This window comes from Osmia lignaria, chromosome 14 (genome assembly GCF_051020975.1).
Source record: "Osmia lignaria lignaria isolate PbOS001 chromosome 14, iyOsmLign1, whole genome shotgun sequence".
Classification (NCBI taxonomy): Eukaryota; Metazoa; Arthropoda; class Insecta; order Hymenoptera; family Megachilidae; genus Osmia; species Osmia lignaria.
In genome coordinates, this window is record NC_135045.1 from 11,541,269 (window position 1) to 11,557,065 (window position 15,797).

At 37.1% G+C, this 15,797-nt stretch overlaps 1 protein-coding gene across 4 annotated transcripts in view; it reads right to left on the reverse strand.

Annotated features, from left to right (window-relative positions):
* Positions 1-13,886, reverse strand: part of Pde9 (phosphodiesterase 9) — a 129,921-nt gene extending 116,035 nt beyond the window's left edge. Inside the window, exons 1-2 of one of the 4 annotated variants that reach the window (XM_034334929.2) lie at positions 13,635-13,886; positions 12,651-12,742 (exon numbers count right to left, since the gene is read on the reverse strand). The gene's annotated coding sequence lies outside the window, so the exon portion shown is untranslated. The other 3 variants (XM_034334932.2, XM_034334930.2, XM_034334931.2) reach the window with 3 other exon arrangements.
* Between the last annotated feature and the right edge of the window lie 1,911 nt (positions 13,887-15,797).

Sequence of the window (15,797 nt, forward strand, 5' to 3'; positions counted from 1 at the left end):
AGAAAACGCGGCAATGATTCATCGAACGAGTTCTGAGACCGGCAGACAAGCGCCAGGAGGTTTTAATGCTTGTCTCGATCGAAGGCATCCGAGAAATGTTATCCTTCCTCGTGTTTCTTTTTCGACGCTCACCTATAAATCTGTAAACCATGAAGGTATCTATAAATCCAGGCACGTGCTAATATTTTTGATGTTCGACGTTATTAAGGGAAAAGTAACGTCCGGAAGGTTGTTCAGTCTCTTCGTGTTTTGTTCGATTCAAGAAAACAGCCATTACAGTTGCAACCGAGTTGTCGGTCGAGTGAATTTTTCTTCGACATTTCCAGTTTCTTCGTGGAACGACCGAAGGAAGAATTATTGAAGATTTTAATTTGATTCAAAAGAATGTTGCAATTCTGGATTTATTCGATATAAATGATGATCACGGTGTAGATGTATTTCATTGATATATTTATGACAATGATACTCAATGCTAATGAAACTCAATTAATCATACTATACTTTTTTTCTTCAGAATTTATTGAAAATTGAACTAACAGCTAACGATTACACTTGCAAACATGCAGTTATTGTCATTGAAAGCACTTTGATGTTGTTTTATAGCTTGGCATTTTTTATTTTTACCGAATGCTTTGTATACTGAGATAATTTGCATAGAAATTGAATTCCTTTCAATAAGGACCGAATTAAGATTTTTAGTGCTCAGAGCTATTAACCTTCAAGAGCCGCCTTTTAAATTAAATTAAATAACATTTAATTGTAAAGTAAAAGGGCAACAGAAAAAGAAAATTAATTTAATATTTTATGACACAGTAAATAGAAAATTTACGATAGGGCCCCTTGAAAAATGTAGCATTTCTTTTCTGATACAATGAACTTAACTCATCGCTTAACAGCGAGCAGATATATATTTTATCGGCAGTGTACATTGAAATTCATTAAAATGTTTTCAATGAAATTTCGAGATAAAACAGACCGTCGTCGCGTCGGAGATTTCGTGGATGGAATCACGCGAACGATCAGTTCATTAAGATCTAATCCACAACAGTTAAAGAGTTATGAATGACAAACGATACGTCGGAACAGAACGACAACCTGGACTCATTTTGCACTATATCAGTCTGTTTAACCACCAACAGCAATTACCAGAGCCCACCTGCATGAAGGAGGTTAACGACACTCATAGAGGTTGCGTCTTCGTTTTATGACTCGAGCTTCGTTTTTATAATTAAAAGAAAAAAAGACGAAATGAAATAAAACTAAATAGGAAAAGAATGATCAAGAAAAACGAATGTTAATAGCGTTAATTATTCTCGACTTGATTAAATCATATATTCCGCCTATTTTATAGCTCAAGCTTCGTTTTTGCAAGAATTAAGAATTGCTATCGACTCGATTAAGTCATGAATTATATGATATATTCTGACTGTTTGTATCTTCGAGCTTTAACTGATAATATGCGATCGCAGGGATCGCAATAATTATTGAATTAATAAATACTGATTAAAGCAAAGACGAGTGAATCTCGATGCACCCAATTATACAATACGCACGGAGTGAGTATTTTTAATTGAATAAACATATTTACAGAGTGTTAAATAATTTTCGAAACGAAGTTTTCGTGTTTCTTATGGATCGTTAACGAAGGCGAGTCACCGTGACGACGAATGAAATGCAAATAAAATTATAGAGCAAGAGTCGCCGCATAGTTATGGATTGACTTATGTCACCGGCGGAAATTCCATTTACTCCTGTATCGATCGAACCGAACGAATCCCAGGGGATTTAAGCTCTTATGTGGAATGGGAAAATCGAATGAATTGAAAACATCTATAATAGAAGCTAGTGAAGATATAGGAGAAAATATGAAGTCTCCGGCGACCCTGGTCCCCATTTCCTTGTCATTCGCATATTTTCACGTACACGTAGAACGCATAAAAAAGGCTGAAAAATCGCGCCGCATTATGAAAGAACAACATTCCATGGGAATAAAGATTCCAAGTAATCGAACTAAGAAAACGTAGAGGAATAGTTAGTTCTCTTTATGTTATAACAAGATGAAATTAGACAAAATTTCATCATATTACATTGCCATAAGAATTTTTCAAGATGCAAAGATTTGAATTAGAATTTAATTTTCTAATCTCCCACGTCTATCATTAATATAACGATAACGATAGTCTGAATCTTCTTTCTTGTTATCTATAAATGATTATGAAAATTCAAGTATGTACGATCCAATTAAAACCTTAATATTTTGTTATTATCATAACATTACATGCTTAGCAAGAAGTGACCTTTGATTAATCGAAATAAAATAAAAGAATAAGAGATAATAAGGAGTATATCCAGAAAATTGGTACAATGCGAAAACAGAGTGTACCGGAAATTAAACAGCTGTTTTTAAATTTATTTTGTCAGAGTGAATTTCGCCTATTAATATAAATATAATCGAAATTAAGATTTGGAGAATCTCTACCTTTCATCTAACGCTATTTTCTAATGGAAACTTACTTTGCTCGATACTATAAAATCTATTTGAAATACCTCCACGGACATAAAATATATTTTAATTTACACAAGCGTTCCTTTCTCTGGGACATCGTCAATATTAATATTCATTTCCCTTCTCTTTCATCCTTTTTCGAAATACCAGTCGCGCGTTTATTGAATTTGTAATCACGATTTGAACGCGAATAAGGAAGAGGCGAACCGACGACCTTGCGAACAGCAATGCCGAACACACCTTCAAAATATTTGCACTCGAAAGTTGTTTCCAAAGCGAAATTACATACGTTTGTTTGTCGTTCTAACGGATCGGTCTGAAGGATATTTCAAATTTTACGGTACAAAGTATGGCCGAAAACAGCTGTTGAATCCAGCATTTCATGGGAGAACGGCCGAAACGAGATATCTGTCAAAACGCTTTCATATCGGTCGGCTTTGCGTAATTGGGAAAAGAGGAACGACCCATAAAAGCTGAAAACGAATGGGCGAGAATCAAATAGCTGGCCGAGCTCCGATGAATCTCTCGACGATAAATTTTCTGATCTACAATTTCGTACAAACGAGCTGAAAACAGAACCGCCTTCCGTTCTACTTGAAACTGTGTTTTGTTAGAAACGCTGTGTGCTAAGTATTAAACACGCTGAAAGTTCAATATTTTCATCATAAAATATCTCATGTGTACGAAAATAGCGGCTATTTTTGATAACAAACTAATATTACGTTTTGAAGGATATTTTAACAAAAATCCTTCAAAAACATTCGATTATTATCACAAAGTTTACGTAAAGTAATATGAAAAATGTTCAATATTATACAATTTTTCATTAAATAAATTTCTAAAATAAAAAAATACTATATTACTTTCAAAATATAAAAGAAATTAGGCAACAAAGGGTTAAAATATCCCTTCGCCATTTTCCTCTTACATTTCATTATTTTTCTATGAATTAACGAAGAAATCTGTTCTCGTTAGGAAGAAATTGATCAATTAAAACAACAAAGAAACAGAAGGAAAATAATGACGGATTAAAACGTCTTTTTCACATCATTTCGTATCTGTTTAAACGCGCTTATCGCGCACCCGAGATAGTCGGCTACGTAAGTGTCTTATCAATACATAAAATCCCACGGTCAATAATCAAGTGCCCCAGGAAAAAACAATCGTTACGTTTCTCGCTCATTGTCGCGATTCCTTCTTGTTTTTCCCCTTCGACATTTCCGTTGATTTCTCTAAGAACGATCGAACGTTCGGCGAAATCAATCAACTGAGAATCAGCAAGAAAACGTTTCTTTCGAAGTCGTCGGCTTTACGCTGAAAATCCCTATCTCTCCATATACGAGCTCTTCGAACAATCAACGTTCCATCGCGTCGATAGAAAAACAGATATCCCATTGAGAGAAAACGTTACGTAAGGGTTTACAAGTTGGAAAATCCGTGAGTAAAACGATCGTTTAACCCTATCGCTAAGACGACCGCTATAGAACAATTCTGATTATGGACGTCGAAGGTAAGTAGAGGTACAGTGCGAATTTTATATGAAAATAAACAGCGAAAGGAAATTCTGGATACAACTATAATTACTAAATCGAAGCGTTAGATTAGAAAGTTAATTCTTAATAAGCCGTATTACCGTGCGCCGTTCTACACATGGCTGTTTCTACTGTGCCAGCCAAGGTACTAATCACTTGTATTATAGTGTCTTACCACGGACGTCACTTTCTACTATGGCAGTAATGTACCAGTGTAACAGTAGAAATTGCAATGTGTAGTCGGACATAGACTAACGTAGTACATACTGATTTTTTAATCTCAAAGTCTGAACTTGGTACTTGAAATTACTTATGTAATTTCAGTGATATTCAACGCACCCCGTGGCGGTCGTTGTTTTGCAATTTGATAGATTATTCAGTAGTTTTTTTCCTCTCCAGCTCCTACAATTTGGAGGATATTTAAAACGGTCATTTTCTATATCTTCTATAAACCCTTTCGACTCTGTTGGAATATAAGTGAAATTATGATTCTCCGTGAAACCAAATGTGCCTTATTTTGTAAACTTCTTTGATTAACCCGATTGTATACTACTATCTTTAATTGGCAATTATGAGAACGAGAAACTTGTAATATCCTGAATATTTTTTTATTTTGATAAGTCTTGCTTTTCACACGCGTAACAGAACAATCCTCTAAAATATTTTATCGAAGCCTTTTTATTTATAGTATGGTGTAACTGTTTTGCTCAAAAAGCTTTAAAATTATTATGTTTTTATTCGCCTCAGTTTCCCTTAACATATCGAATGAAGACCGAAAGTGTTTAACCCATTTAACTTTCCCGGGACCGTATACATATCCCACTCAAAATAGCAACTGGGACACTTTTTAAATTACAACTTTCAAATTTGATCAGTATCTATCCGCAGCTTATTACAATTGATTTTTACAAGGAAATATAATAAAATCCAAATAGAAAAAAGTTGGGTTGAAAGGGATAATTAAAATGATCAAGTCTATCATGAAACTACCATAAAAAGCTTCGTCCACTTGTACTACAAGTTTATGACACCATCTAAAGGATTATACAAATTGTCACATCTTCGAATCGAAATAAAACGCAAAGTATTTAATTTTTGTATGGTTTCTTTATTTTATTTTATAACATTAATTATCAAAGACAATATTCATTCAGATGTTCTCCTCGGTTAGTTTCACGAGCCCAAAGCGTTTGACCCAGTTTTCCATTACATTTTCACATAACTAAAATTCAATTTCATTAATGGCGACTGTGATATTGTTTCTCAGCTGGTCTAATGGTGTTAAATCACACGATCTTGGTAGTCAATTATTGTCTCCTCCTCGTGAAAAATTACTCGTCCATTAAATTTGGTCAAAAGTATCGAGTTGACGAAAAACAGCGGAGGAGGACATTCGAATAATATTGTGTTAAAATAAAGAAACCATAGAAAAATGAAATACTTTGTGTTTTATTTCAATTCGAAGATGTGACACTCAATTTGGTTAACCCTTTATATAAAACCGGATTATCACAGACCAATTTCATCTCTGGTAATCTCTACGATCTCCGAGTTTTCAACCTGTTGGCAGAAGCCCACGTGTTATCGTCCACCGCCATATTGGAGTATCCCTAATTCAAGGCTCGTCCGAGCGGAATTCACGCAATTGGTATCGTCGCTATGGTATAAGAGAATGATTTCCTCGAAATTCTCGATCGTCTGATAAAATTTCGAGGTCGTACGTTCGCGCGCGAAATAGACGTCAGCCGGGATCTATAAGTCAACGGGGACAAATAAAGTCGAAGATCTCCGAAGTCCCTTCTTTACAGCCTCCTACTCCGTTATTCTCGCTTTTTTCCCCTCTCGTCGTCACTCTTCGTCCATCCATTCTTTCACCTCGTCTATATCCTTCTCTCTTCCACTCTCTCACTTTGGTATCGTTCCCTCTGCGTCCGCCAGTTGGTCACCGTATCTACGGGTCGTTGATATCGCTTCGCCTCGTGTTTTCTCGGATAACGTATATAGTCGTCGTCTGCCGTGAAATCGTGGCGCGTTACGCCGCTACGCGACGGCTACGTGCTCGACGATAATAATTATTGACAGATGCGACTGACTAATGCGGCCGCCGTTGCGACGTCGTTTGTCTAGCGTGAGTAAACTTTCAGCCACGCACTCTTGTCTACGCAAAGTGGCGAGCCGAGCCGAGCCGAGCCGGGGCTCGATGCGAATCGACGCCGACACGCCGCGCCGCGTCGCGTTCAATGAAACTTTAATCGACCGACGCATTCCGAACGCTTTCGGCACTCGTTGCTTGACCCCCGGTGACCCTTCGACTTTCGTAGCATCGAGTACTTATACGCCATTTCTACGGGCTTGTACAACGACGCTGTAGCGACATTTATCGACGTTATTTCGCGGCTGGAAAATCGGAGGAAAATTTGTGAAATTTTGTCCGAGTGATAATCGGTTTACTGTAATCCGTCTTGTTCTCCTCTTTCAAAAGGAATTTGTTTAATCGCATTAGGAAGGTGCGAGTTTGCACAATGGAATGATCGTTGGATAAATTCTGGATGATCGATGATACTTCAGGTATTGATTCAAAGCTGCCTAATTTAATGAGAAAATTAGGCTATTAGGCTATAAATTGCCTACAGTTTAAGGATAAGTTTCCGAATGGTCCCACCAAAATTGAGAACTCAGGTTCGGTATATAACCTAAATTGACTACCAGAAACCGATTAAAATTGGTTTCAAAGCTGGATGTCTTACCGTTTTTGAGATATCGTGGTAAGAAATTTTTGTACAATTTTGGGACTTCGTATGCGCTATTCGATACTGAGCATACTCTACTCAATACTGCGCATGCGCTATTCGATACTGAGCATGCGCTACTCAATACTGCGCATGCGCTATTCGATACTGAGCATGCGCTACTCAATACTGCGCATGCGCTATTCGATACTGCGCATACACAGAACCTAACCTAGCTTAACCTAACCTTACCACGATATCTCGAAAACGGTAAGACATCCAGCTCTGAAACCAACTTTAATCGGTTTCTTGTAGTCAATTTAGGTTATATACCGAACCTGAGTTCTCAATTTTGGTGGGGCCATTCGGAAACACAGCCCAGTTTAATTATCAACACGCTACTTTGTATAGAAATTTATAAGCACTTCGAAAACAACACCTTCCACGTGTAAAATTAAATTTCTTCATGTTGAACTATAAATGAGAAAAATCGAGAGGAAATAAATAGCAATTACTTTTCGACAGTGTGTAGAGACGCGTAACCGGTGTCCCCGGTTCTAATTTTTCTTTACCGAGCTGCGTACACATTGAGATATCGCGAAAGGTAAGGTATACTCGTATAATTACATAATTTCCTGTAAGAAGTTTTTATCCAGCGGTTCTGGATCCCGTGTCCGTGATACTCGTAGGTAAATAAAAGATTACCAAGCAGCAGGACTTTAACACCTTGGTAGCATCGGTGCAAGACGTGACGCAATCGTTGCAGTAAGCGTACTCGAACCGAACCGTTCTCCTCTCGCGATCTCAGATCGGATTCCTGCTCTTATTACGTGTGCAGCGCGAAATCGCCTGTTAACCGCAAAATTCTATCGATACGAATAATTGACACGGCATAGATGCGTGGATGGCGGTTGATAAAACGCGAGCCTACCATCTCTGCTTCTTAATAAATCGGTAACTAAATTCTTGTAAATTATTTTTTTTTACCGCAGAAGAATCGAAAAATTAACGTAAACATGCATTGGTAATTACAAGCGATCTAATTGTAAAGCAAAAATTAAATTTATTAATCATTTTATATTGCACTGTTACATTTTTCAATTCAAATTTTCCGATCGCTACCTTATGAAATTAATATAATATTAATGTAATTAATATTTTTTTTTTGTCATTTCAATGATCACTACAAAATTCAACGTGTTAAGAGAAAAAGATACGAGGTCCGCGAATTTAATTACCGACCTAATAATTCATCCAAGATCGAGCGCACCAACAAAACTGTGCAAGCTGCGACAGATAACGGTCTGTGTACACATTTGTTTGTTCCACGGTGATAAAAATGTACCGCGACAGTGAATCGACTACTCGTGGAAACGTAAATTGCTTCCCGATCCGGTAAATTTTATTTTGCACGCGCGAATTTTATTGTCGAATCCGCCTGGCCGACCATGCGATTTCGTTCGAATGAATGATTCGAAAGGTTCGACACGCGCCGACGGAAACACACTTGTTGCGAGCTGCGTCGCGACGTCGATGAGTTTGCAAGGGAATTCCTCGCGATTCGTTGCCACCTTCTTTTAGCATAATTTATTCATAGAGTTCTTCATTTACTTAACGGACCGGCTTCGTAGCGGGACTCTATTATTAGAATCCTGCTGAAATTTTTACACTATTCCGATAAAACTTTGTCGCTATTATTAATTCGGCGGGAAAGCAATAAAACTGTTGGAATTATTGTGCAATCGCAGTAAATTATTCGTCTCTTCTATTGCTTCCTGCGATGTTCAACTAGAACCTCGTTTAATACATTTCTAAACTATACTCGCAATCGAATCAAATTTCCTTAGAGAAAATGGCAATACATGTAGAGGAAACAGGAATTCTTAAAATTTCAATTTTGACGATATTAATATTAAAAATAATTTAGAACAAGAATAGTGTAATTTGTAATGATTAGATATTATAAAATTTAATATATAACTAAAACATACGAATAACAAAGTAAAAATTTGGTAATTCAAATTTTTCCGTGTAAACGTTTGAACGGAAGTTGTGGTATATCTATATGGGAACCTTTCTTTTGCATTGTCATTTTCCCCTAGGATGCCTATAGGGAAGGACGAGAACCCGGGACATTACCATTCTTTTCTGGGAAAGTCTTATTTAATCCACAGTGTATGCACAGCTCAAGTTTAATCGAATAGAAGTTTAGTCTATAATTGCAAATAAATCAATATTTGCTATGTTCGTTCGTTCCTTGTCGCTCGAAGAAAATTAAATAAATAGTTAACTGTACTTTCTTGTTGCATTAAAAAGTGCAAAGGACATCTATTAATAAAAGGTTCAGAGTTTCGAAGTAATACAATAAAGAATCCTACTCAGAGTTAACCTTTGGAAATCAATAAACTTATTAATATCTCCTTTTAATGGAATTATATTTTCTATTAATGTAACGATAAATAACGTCGAGAAAAGAATTTAACGATGGCGAATTCGATGATATTTTTTCTCTAGTTATCGACACGACTCTACTTCAATTTTCCACATGACCACCTTTGGCTCGTCAAGTTTAATACCGTCGGGTTTCTTTCCTTTTTCGAAAAATGCTTACAGAAAATGTTTACCTTGTGACATCGATAGCTCACAAATATATGTAAATAAATTCATCGATGTTACATGAGCTTCAAATTTCATTAGTTATTCAAATATTTGTCACGAAATGAATGTTGATGAATTGTATGCAATGTAACTTCGATAAATAATTCGAGCGACAGAATTCTATTAATTAAACTAAAAGCTATTGTTGTTTAGTATAAAAGTACCTGCGCTTTTATTTGCTTCAATAAAACAGATTAAACTGATTTTTAATTACTGATTCTTAGAAAAAGAAATATGATAGAATATAATAAAATTAAAATACTGTTAATATCAGCAATAAAGGAGATCTAAGAGAGAGCTTACTACAAGCTTTCCATTTACTGTGTCAAAAAGTATTGAATGTTATTTAATTTTATTTATAATAAATTTCATTTCTTGAATCGAGTTTATCAATCAAGGGAGCTCTCGAAGACCTAATATCCCAAGTCCCTAGAAATCTTAATCCACTCCTAATTGTGTAAGAATGATTATTCGAAGTAAATAACTCCGATTTAAAAAGAAGAAAATTTTGTATTCATTCTGGGTGCAGATTTATTGGAATATTACCAAACGAATAAATTTTAAATGAGAAGAACAAATCAGGGACGACTCTTTCTTCCTCTTGTATGCTAATTCCCACTAATAACTCGTGTCTTTGAGCATTCGCAACAGTAATCATTCGCGCATCTTCAATCATTTGCATCTTCAATTTACGACATACTAAGATGTCTTTATTTATCGACCGATAGACGATTGAATTGTGTCTACCGCTCAATCAATTGACTCAAATTATAATAAATGTGTTAAGAATTATACAAATTTACTTATTCGACCCTGATATTGCCCCACATTTTTTCGTACAAGTTCGTATTAATACTGTTATTTCATCAAATTTCTAAATATTGCTAAGCAAATAATGAAAATCCTCTAAATTTGAAAATTCGAAGAGGAATTGAATCTTAAAGGGAGGTTGCAATTAAATTCCTTAAGTTCTAGAGCATATTTAACAGATGTGGATTTGAACTTAAATTTTTATAGGGGATATTAGTGATATGGCGGGCCCTCTTGTAAAAGAATTTCAGGATCGGGTTGCAATTGAAGCCCCCGACTTCTAGGGTATTTAACAGAAGCAAGTTTGAACTTAAATTTTTACGGGGAGATCAGTGGGCTCTCTTCTGGAATATAGGCCCCAATTTTTAATTAATTAGGCTCTTAATCCCTGGTACGTAACCTATTAATGAATTTCACAGGTTTCTTACAGCAGTAGAAAAATTACACGTCGAAACAACATCCGGCAACAATATTCGACCCTCTATCCTTCTAACGTTTGATCAATGTTCGCGCGTGTACAGTTCGTTTGCGTGACAAACACCAACGGCAGTGCTCGAAAATAACGAGATTCGATCAATAATGTCTTCGATCATCTCGCTTCCAGCGTCGAGAAAAAATTAAAAGACAAAAATATCCACCGCATCGATCACCATGAATAACGTACGTAACTTAGCGATTTAATTTTTCGCACCTACGCATTTTCTAACGCGCTTGGTATCTTAGATGACGCGTTTTACGTTGCCGTGTATTATTAGTGATTACATCGGGAAACACGGCGAGCACAACACTTCATTGAGAATAAAATGGGCCGATATTCTGTTTACCATGCGCGAAGCCTACCGCGTGAATGTACAACCACGGAAACTTAACAGCACAATGGCGCTACGGTGATTCTTTATTCGAAGCATTTGCGTGACAAACAAACGTGAGCAACGATGCCGCCGGTGATGGTCGAACAATAAAAAATCCGCATAGTAATAATACTGGTTCGCGTGGTAAAAGGGCATACGTTCCGCGAACGATCGAGTTGTATTCAAATTTACCCGCCATTCAGTCGGGAAAACGCGATTCCTTTAAGATTTCCTGTTCCGGTTAACCTTTTTGGAGATACTAACTCTCTTCAATTCAAACATGAATGACAAACGTACAATTCATAAATTTTCTCCAACATATAAAAGAAAAATGAATAAATATAAGATTTTTAGAATTAATAGTCTCTTACCCCTTTCACTACTATCAAGTCTAATAAAACCTGTGCTATAGATGTCTCTAGGCCTCAAACTAATTTTATAAATTCACAATAATAAGAAATAGAAATAAACATTTTCATAGGTCGACGTTTAATTAATAGCTCTTAACTCTTGCACTACTATTGGCTCCAATAAACCCTGTGCTATAGGTGTCTCTAGACCCCAAACTAATTTTATAAATTAACAAGAATAAAGAATAGATATGAAAATTTCCATGAGTCGACATTTAATTGAATTAAAACGTACTAACATATCATTATTGATACGTAACGATACGAGTCGTATTTGACTCAATGGATTAACGAACACGTTACTCTATGTTCATAATCGCACACGTTTTGGTGCGTAATATATGTTGATAACGTGTCCAAGAATATCATGTTAATACCTTGACTACTACAGTAAAAGTGAGCATATATAACACGGCACGTTGTAATACCAATTAGTAAGGTTATTATCATTTGAGTGTTGAATACTTTAGAAAAATTAGAAATTAAATTTGTAATGACTTTCTTCAAAAATAATACACGTATATTTAGTATAACTCTTAATTACATTTGAAATTGGAGTTAAATAACAATCTACGATAAGTAGATTGGTCATATACGTAATCTTAACACTAGAACTATCAACGTTTAATGCATTTATTTTTAAACTGCAACTAACGTGCTGAGTTGCAACAGTTTTGGATTCAGATGGCAAAAATACATAGAATTTACCTCTATTCAATTGATTTCTCGTTGGGGCCCTAATTGTAGACATTTACCTAATATATACATCCATTCTTTATCTCAACAATACCCAACATACATTTGAACAAAAATACCTTGATAAAATTTATAATTTAAAATAAGAAACTTGAAACCTGTCATTTTAACCTCTTTGGTAGTTCTAGTGTTAAGTCTATTAGTAATTAACTCGCATTTAATTATTAAATAACTAAATAAATGAAATTATACTATTCAAGCAACGTTACAAATGGAAAGATTAATTTAAAAAATGAAAGAAATTGTATGATGAGTAATTGTAATTATAACGTGTCTGACTACACATGGCCCTTTCTACTGTGGCAGGGAACGCGTTAGGTTGGTGGTACCGACCACCGATACTCCCACTCCAATGGCAGAGAACGTGTCAATAGATGAATGAATAGGGTAGTACTCACCGTTGGTAAGAACGTCAACAACCGTCGTATTCTTCGAACGGGATATTTTTCACCTCTTCGTCGACGTTCCAAGTCGCGTGGGCAGTCCGCCTCTAAGTAAACAAAAACACAGACTTCAAATCGTCGATTCCCCTCCCCACGAGAGTTTCTCTCTTTGCTCCGTAATCACACTCGCGTGGTCCTTTTTTTCGGTCGGTAAAAAAATAGTCGCGATGATGAGCGGCAACAGCAAAACGCGACAAGAGAGGTGGCAGGGTCGAGACAGAGATTTAACGCGAGAGAACGAAAGAGAAAGGTGTCGCTCCGCGACAGAGAAGAAGTGAGAAAGAACGAGAGAGAGGGAAAGGAAAGGAATAGAAAAATGAAACGCGAGAAAAGTAGCTACAGATAACGTGCACGGGTTTCCTGCACTTCGGGGAGAGTGTAGACGAGATACGAGAGTCTCACACGTCGATCATCACACACGAGATATATCGACGAAGTCGAGGACGAAAGCGTTTCGTTGATTCGCCGACTATTCGCTTCGCTTCACTGCTCGTCGATGTCACGTCAACGTACTCTCACCATGATCCGCGCTTTTTCCCCGATCTCACCAGTACAGTTTCCACGGGGTCAAGGAGGAATCCCTCCGCGAGAAGGAAGTAGATTTTATTTTCTCTCTGTTTCGTGTCGAAGTGCGTGGAGCGCGTGTGTGGTTCGGAGTCTCGTAACGAGGGAGATCGTCCTCCACCTCCGGTGTGTTCCTGCTCAGGATCCGATCGAGCAGGCACTGACCCCACGAGACGACGTCGAAGCGAAGGAGAAAGAGTAGGAACGAGGCGTTTAAGAGAGAGAAAACTACCAGAGGGAGCAGTACGACAGACGAACGAAGAAAAGGAACAGGGGAAGAAAGAGACGAATGTAAACTGATAGAGAATGAAAATAGAGAAAGAAACAGAACGAATGTGACGAACGGATCGCGAACACGTATAATACCGAACTCACAGTTGGCAGTCTCTTCTCTCGTGTCTTCTGCCGTGTTGTGTTTCTCTTGCGAATCAACACGCTCGATTACAGTCGACAGATCACGGACGAGTTTCCAACTGATTTCGTACGCACTGTTTTCGAATAAACGTAACACTGTTTCAAAGTCACCGTTGAGATTTGAACCGTCCGTCCGGCGAGACACGAATTCGCGCGCGTACACACTAAACGTGACAGCACGTCGCGCGCTTGTTTAGAATATACTGAATATATTTTGACCGGAGCGCTCCGTTCAGGCTCGGCGCTGGCGCTTCGCGCGTTCGGCCATCTTCGTTCGCTATCGGCCGCGCTCGGACCCCCCGGCTGAACCAATCGCGACGCCCAGCTGACCGCGAACGAAACTCGCGCTCCCGCTCGATTGCAAATTACCTTGCAGGGACGATGCACCGCAATTCGTGTTTACCGAAATGATAACACTTTTTTGTTTACTTTTTTCTTCTAATACGAAAAATAATGATAAGAAAATGTGCTTGTCATTCAGAATGGTGAATTTTACGTGAAAGTATTCGACGCGATTCATACATAAAGTAACAAGACCCCGAGGGAGATAGGATGTATCTCGTATCCAGAGTCACAATTTCATTCTTAAGTTTTTATACTTATTTTTAAATAACTACACGTTATCACGCTTTAATATTGTCTTCCTCGAGAATATATTAACTACACTTTTCTCATACAGTGTACTTGTAATCTAATTATCAAAGCATGTTTCCTTGAAGCGAAATGTTTGCAAATGCCAAGAATACTTAATTACACAATTCGACCGATAAGAATAGGGAGAAGACGGCTCTTTATCGGTTTCGATTTTCTTCCATTTTATTTCGCGAGAAAGATTGAAAAGCCTTCATCCTTTGTATAAAACAACGAATTCTATCAGATGTTGCTATCAAAAATATGAGAAATTCAACTTGTATACTACGTTTCAATTATTTCTTTGAATTCAAAATAAACAAACAAATTTAAATAAAATGAGCAAAGATCGTATCAGTAATTCCACCGAAAAATAAATGATAAGCAAACGCGAAGCAAACGAATGTATCCACTTCAGAAACGTTTAATCGAACAATAAAATCCTCACCTATTAATATTGCGTTTCTGTTGAAACACATTTTACTGGCTTGTTGAAAACGAGATATACCTGTCATTAAGGAATTACGCTTACTTCGTATCGCATAAATCCTATCAAGAATTTTAATCGTATCGCATATAAACGCCTGACAACCCCCCCACCATCCACGAATATAATCAGGCAAAGGTAACAACGGTATCGGAGAGCATTGTGGAACATACACTTTCGCATGTACACATTATGCAAATTGATTCCATCGACCGGTAGACTCTACAGGCGTTCACAGTCTTGTTGAGCGTTTCGGTAGCTACGTTCTAGCTTCTGCTCCACAGCTATCCCGAGACACCCATTTACCAGACAATTTCCAGGGAATAACATCGTTCCAGAGCAGCGACGAGAAGTATCAAAAGGGTTAGTCGAAGGGAACGTACGGAACGTGGGGTTATACAGAGGATATACTTTATGGTTAGTTCAACCCTACGACTGCCTCCCTTATAATCCTCACGCCGGAGAATCCAATATTCTCGATATTCCATCCACGATGCTCCGTATTCACATTGAACATTTCGAAGGAAGAAAATTCCTATTACGTTCGAAACACTTGTATATCCTCATTACGTTTCATTTATTAATCATCTTTCTAACCGCAACCGAAAGCTACTGTGTATGCTGTAAGATTCAAGTTGTATTTCACGTAGCCTGGCATTTTACGATTACTTGAACCTCCCAGCTATGAAATCTTTATCGTCTATAAAATACTATACAATTTAACCATTACTACCCCGACAATATTGTAATATATCCGTACCGAGCTTGTTTACACGTTACAAAAGTACCTTTATATATATACTTTGATATTAACAGTTTTTATGGTATTGTCCTTTACCTTATTATTATTTATTTTGTGTGAATGCTAATTTATATAAAAAGAAAGATATAATTGAAAAGGCTTTGAATTATCGGTGAACGTTCCTTAGGTGGATTCTTTGACACGCAATCGCGGATGCTAACTACCGTCAACGCCCATAAAATAGAATACAAAGATAATCTTTCCA